A 6083-nucleotide genomic window follows, 5' to 3' on the forward strand; every position below is an offset into this window, starting at 1 on the left:
TTAGTGTTTCTTAACAGACAAGTGAGTGTTTTTATTTTGCACCGTAACATGGTCTAGCCTTGCATTTGCCTCAAATAACTGGTCGGTAGTAATATAATCAGATTAAATTTGTATGCTTAATTTTATATACTATTGTTGTTCCTGCTGCTGATGTAGTCTGGGAGACAAATCACTAGTCCAGGGAACACTGGAAGACTATCAGCCTCCTAGGACGTAAACTGTCCACTAACTTTTCCCAGCTATTTCAGAAAAGAAGTAGCAAAAAGAACAATTTTGGGAAAACCCACAGCACAAAGCAAGGCAGCTTGTTCCTTTTTCATCAGTTTAAATTTTCATCAGTTGACTTTTACCCTGAAGAAAGCACTTTCATATCATGTCTATAAATCTTTGTGTTTGATGTAAGAATAAATATTACAACTAATCATTAACATAGTTCCTCCCTTCTTGAAATTGTATCCTGCTGTCAGTGATAGCTCCTACAGAAAATAAGAACTCAATTACCAATGCAATTGCTATCAATCATGCCCCTGAAGAACAAACTGAAGTCTGGACTCCAACAATTTCACAATGAAATATGTTCACTGTTCTTCTGTAACAGTAGGATCAAATAGGTCCAGTTGGGGGTTGACAACTCACTATTGGGGTGGTTTTATGGGAAATTCCAACCTCCAAGTTACTCCATCTCTACCTGGTACAATATTAAGGATTAATAATTTTTCATTAATTTTTGAGCTACTGGTAAAAAGAAGTTGAAGCCCACATGTGTTTCTAGAGCTTTTCTTTTTGTAGTGGTAGCAACAGTGCACACCCTCCACTGATGTGGAGAATATATGAAGTGCTAGCAGAAAGGAATATCACTCAGACAGGTGTATAGCAGGGCTGGACATAAATGCAGCTTGGTAATGGCTGCCTATTGCCAGGACCAGAGTGTCTTCCTGGGTTTTGTGAGCCAAGTTTTACTTACTGCTCCAGTGTCTGAGGGAAACAAAGTAGGAAAACACAATGTAGAACTCTGTCGAGAAGCTTTGGACTTTGACTCAATCTCTTAATCTGCTAATTATTTTTTCACAGACTCTCATTATAGGTTAGGGATCTCTGGAAATCATTACTTAGCCTAGTCATCTTGCTCAGTGGAGGGCAAACTAGAGCAGATTTCCCAGGATCATATCCAGTTAGGTTTCAAAACTCTCCAGGAATATAGACTCACCAACCTTTCTCAGCAAACTACTGCAGAGTATAATCACCTTGATACTTGCTTCAGTATGTCAACATCTGTGTTGTACTGTAGTCTCACCTATTCTGAGCAAGGGAGAATAAACTTCCCTGCAGGGAAGTAATGCTCTTCCCAATTTAAGCCAGGATAACACAGGACTTCTTTGTGCAATAGTATCCTCAGCTCCTTTTCTGCAAAGTTTATTTCCAGACTCCAAAATATTCATATTGGCCCATTTGTTGGTTTTCTGAGGTCTCACTGAACAACACCACCCCCATCTAGTGTTTCAGTTCTCTCAATTTTGCATCACCTGCAAACCTTCAGAGAGTGTGTTCTGTTCCACCATCCACATCATTAATGAAGTCATTAAAGGATATTGATACCAGGATAAAACCTTGAGGTAAGCCATTAGTGACTGTCTTTCTGCAGTCATTTAGTCCTGGCAGTTCAGCCATTTCTCAAACCACTTCATTGCTCATTTGTCTAAGCCATTTTTCATCATTGTCAACAAGGTTGTTATGAGCAATAGTGTTGAAAACTGCTCAAGTTAAGATAAACCTCTACTGCTCTTCTCTTGTCCACTGACAAGTTATCTCATCAAAAGGTATCAGGCAGGTCAAGAGTGATTTTTTGGTAAATCAGTGCTGCCAACTCCTAATCATGTTCCTGTCCTTCATTTGTTTGTAAATGGCTTTCAGAAGGATTTGGTCCATCACCTTCCTAGGGATCAAGGTTAGGCTGGCTGCTCTGTACCTCTGGTTCACTCTTCTTTCCCTTTCTCACAGTCCCCAGGAGCCTCCACCTTCTGACAGAACCTTTTCACAATAATCAAGAATCACCTGGAAATGACATCAGCAAATTCTCTCGGACCTCATTACTGTATCCCATCATTTCCCACAGACTTATGCTCAGTTGCTTTAAATGTTCATTTACCAGATGCTTATCTAAATAGCATAAGCCTTCCTTGCTCAAGACTTTCCCAGATATCTGGGATTCCTGCAGGCAACTCTTATCAGTAAAGATATATATGAAGAAGGCATTACATTCAACAGTGGACCCACTATTTTCTTAATCTTTGTTTAACTGCTGAATTACCCTTCTTGCTGCTCTTCACACTACTTTCAAGCCTTGGCTCGAGGTGGGCTTTTGCTTTCCCAGTGGCATCCCTGCACACTTGGGAAATGTTTCCATATTCCTGACTGTGTTTCAACCAATTGTATCAGTTTTCATGTATCCTGGTTTTGTCAGCAGCTCCATCTATCCTATCATCTTTCTTGACTTTCTGATCATTGGAACGGACCATTCTTGAGTTTGGGGGAGATGAGCACTGAAAAATCAATCAATAATTCTAAACCTATCTTCTCTGCAAAACTGCCTGCTGTGGCATTCTTCAAAGCAGGTCTCTGCATAGGCCAAATTCTGCTGTCCTGAATTCCAGGACTATGATCCTATTATTTTCCTGGTTCCCTCATCTCAGGATCCTGCACTTTAGAATTGCAGGTGTACTGGATCTGGCTTGGATAGTTATTTGTCTTCAGTGCAGTCTAATCAATTCTAAGTCCCTCCAGGACATCAGAGTGGTTGAAGTCCTCTATGAGGATCAGGGCCCATGACCAATAAGCTTCTATTCAGTTATGACTGCAAGTTTTCCTAGTTCATTTGGAATATTGACTGGAAGTCATGTAACTTGCAAATATTTCTTGTTTAATGAGTTACCTCTTGGAAGTGTATTAGTAAAAAATTAGAAAAATGCATGCATGAAACCTATAATTACTTGAAGTCTAGTGACCAATTGCACTGGCAAGTCACATATATAACAAACAATAACATAAACAAGTTGATGTTCGCAGGAATGCTGTTATAATTGTAGAAATCAGCTTTTCCTTTGTGATGACAGTATTTCTGTAGGTACCCAAAAGTAGCTTTTCCTCCTAATATAAGAAAAGGACAAGAGAGAAAATGTTTATTTTATTTTCTTTCTCCTTCTTGCTTTTTAAACACATAATTCTATGATTGGCTGAAATTCAATCAAAATCCTATTCAGATTGCAGGAGACATGTCTACCAAAGTTAATATTTCCCTCAGAGTCTAATACCGGACAGCCTCAGGCAATGCTGTGTAACCCCCTGAAGCTTCTTGTTACCAGGCTGTGTATTATGCAAACTTACATTTTCATAGTTGAGTTAACAAGTCAAAGAGACATTGGTACCTTGCATCTAGTTTCGCACTCCATTAGAATAGCTTTAAGTGTTTCATTTTAGACTTTAAGCTCTTTGTATGCAATTCTATTTGCAAGTATTTGGCCCCCAGGTTTCTCCTTGAATCCGTCCTCCACTGTCTCTTTCTGCTCTTGTTTCCAGTGACATTTTCTACACCATAGCTCCCAGCTATCCCTCAACCACAAAGGTAGTTGAAGCAGCTTCCAAAAATACCAGCTCCCAGGAGCAGCCCTTCTGTGCTTAGAGTATAAAACAAGTCTCCATTCTGTGTAATAAATGAATTCATGATTCTCAATTCCCAGCTGACATTAATAGCAGCAAGGAGCAAGAAGCGAGTTAATGTTAATTTCTGCAGGTAATGCGTGGAAGCAGATAGGAGAAGCTTGAAAGGTCAGCATCTGCTGTCATGTAGGAAAGCTGCAATATTTGATTGGCTAGTAAATGTCAACACCATGTTCAAAAATCTACATGCTATCCTTTTCAATTTAATCTTAGCTTGCAGCCCAACTAGAAATCATGCAGCATGTTTCAAAAACCCTTGAGTTAGAAAACGGGGTTGTATGATTGCCTTCCCATGGCAATAAGGCACTTGTAAATTACAAACTTGTCATTTAATCAGAATAGTAGGTAGTACAACGCCTGTGACTTTTTATATCAATTTTTAGGGAATGCTGAAGAATCCATAATGATTATATACCATAAAGAACTGCAGTTCCAACTGTTGCCATGGTATTATGCACTCCTCTCTTTTAAAAGCAGTGACTAGAATGTAAAACAGATGATGAATCTAATTGATTGTCCCCTGTAACTCAGAGACGCTTTATTTTTGTCTCTGCTTTGTTCTGTTTTGTCTCACGATATATCAGACACAGAACTGCATTGTTTAGTACATTGATGGCATTAATTTAGAGGAAAACAGATGTACTTTCTAAAGCAGAAATATGATGACCAGCCCTAAACAAACGAGAACGAAAATGTTATCTTCTTTGTCTAGATGGCAAATAGTAGTGGCTGATGGAAAACGTATCCTCAGCTTGTTTATGTAAAACCTTCTGTAAAGAATAAGGCAGTATTGAACTAAAGGAAGCTAGAAATAGAGGAAAGGAGAAAGTGCATGTGTCCACATACAGATAGCATGGGTAATTAGGTACAGCTTCAGCAGTAAATTGTGGCTGCAAGCTCTTGACTCTGAATGTAGCTTAAATTACTGTGCTAGGTGTCATACTGTATTATTTGTAAGGTTGCACAATAAGGATGATTTGGGGTACAGGAAGTTTCGTGTTCTCTGAAGAAATGCCATGTCTTGTTATACCTGTCTTTTCTGGACTTTGCTCTATATCACCTAACACTGACATGTTTTTACAGTTCTATGGCTTGCTTCAAATGTACCATGACTTAACTTGCTCGACCCATTTGGGAAGAAGGAGAGCTAAAGAAGAGCTGCATTCTGTTCTTAGCAAACCAGAGACAAATTGTGATGTGAGCTAGTGGCAGAGGGAATAGAAAAGAGAGAGGACTGGCAAATCTCATGAGTGCGTGGTGGTACCATCTCCACAGTAATTCTCCATGGGGGAAACTACATGGTTTCAAACTTCCCAGCAAATGACAATAAGCTGGGGAATGGAGTGTACTGATGTAAGAGTTACAAACCAAACTTCCAGAAGTTTCTGAGAGCTCTTGAAAATTTTATCCAAATTGTCTCAAAAAAGGCCATTGAAGTACCTGATGTGACACCTTTCATTTTTTTGTATCAATTTAATGAGAGACCTCCAATAGACAGCTGTACACAAATCAATCCAGATAAGCCCAAGATGCTGTTACTTTTGTGTATTGCTTAGGTAAAGGAACTATGTCTTGGATTTCTATACATATTCACAGTGACCTACAGTCTATGTATCTTTCAAAGAAGAGATGCAATTGAGAATTAAATCATGCAGCAGTTATTATCAGTTCAAAAGCCTGTATAAAAAAATAAAAAAGAAGATATTCTCAAACCTGAAGATAAAAATCTCAGATGTTTGATTTTAAAGGAAACCTGCTACATATATTTGTATTTTTCTTATCATAAGCATATGGAAATAAAAAACAAGGAAATCACAGACATACCATTTGGGAATTCCAGAAAGCAGGAGTATAATTAAATTTCCACCTTTTTCTTCATTCCTTCATTGCACACTGCTACTTCATGTGATATATGACATATGTTTTTAAAAATATATGAAAAGTCAAACAAGTTATCAAGGCTTTTAAAACTCTAGTACTAACACAGATGATTTTTAAAATTTCCTATAATTTTAAAATAAATGTTTATAGAATGACAAGCATTCCAGTATTAATACAAGATTATCTATTGTGAGAGTAAATCATTAAGACCAAGTGAGAATTAAATAGGCATTTTTGTTGTCACATTCTTGAGGAAAATAAATAGTTTTCCACACACCCCTGACTCCTCTTTCTGAGGTCATCCTGAAGCAAAGTATTCCCCACCAGTGATATTGTTTTGCATACCTTGTCATCAATACATCAGTGTACCTGAAAGAGCTATTCAGGTCCCATAAAGTGTTTCTTCACAGAGACTGCCCACCTATGGCAATGCCAGCAAGGTTCTTGAAGGGATTACAGAAGTTATGCTGCAACATGTCACATATATT

The sequence above is a fragment of the Parus major genome, chromosome 5, assembly GCF_001522545.3.
Source record: "Parus major isolate Abel chromosome 5, Parus_major1.1, whole genome shotgun sequence".
Classification (NCBI taxonomy): Eukaryota; Metazoa; Chordata; class Aves; order Passeriformes; family Paridae; genus Parus; species Parus major.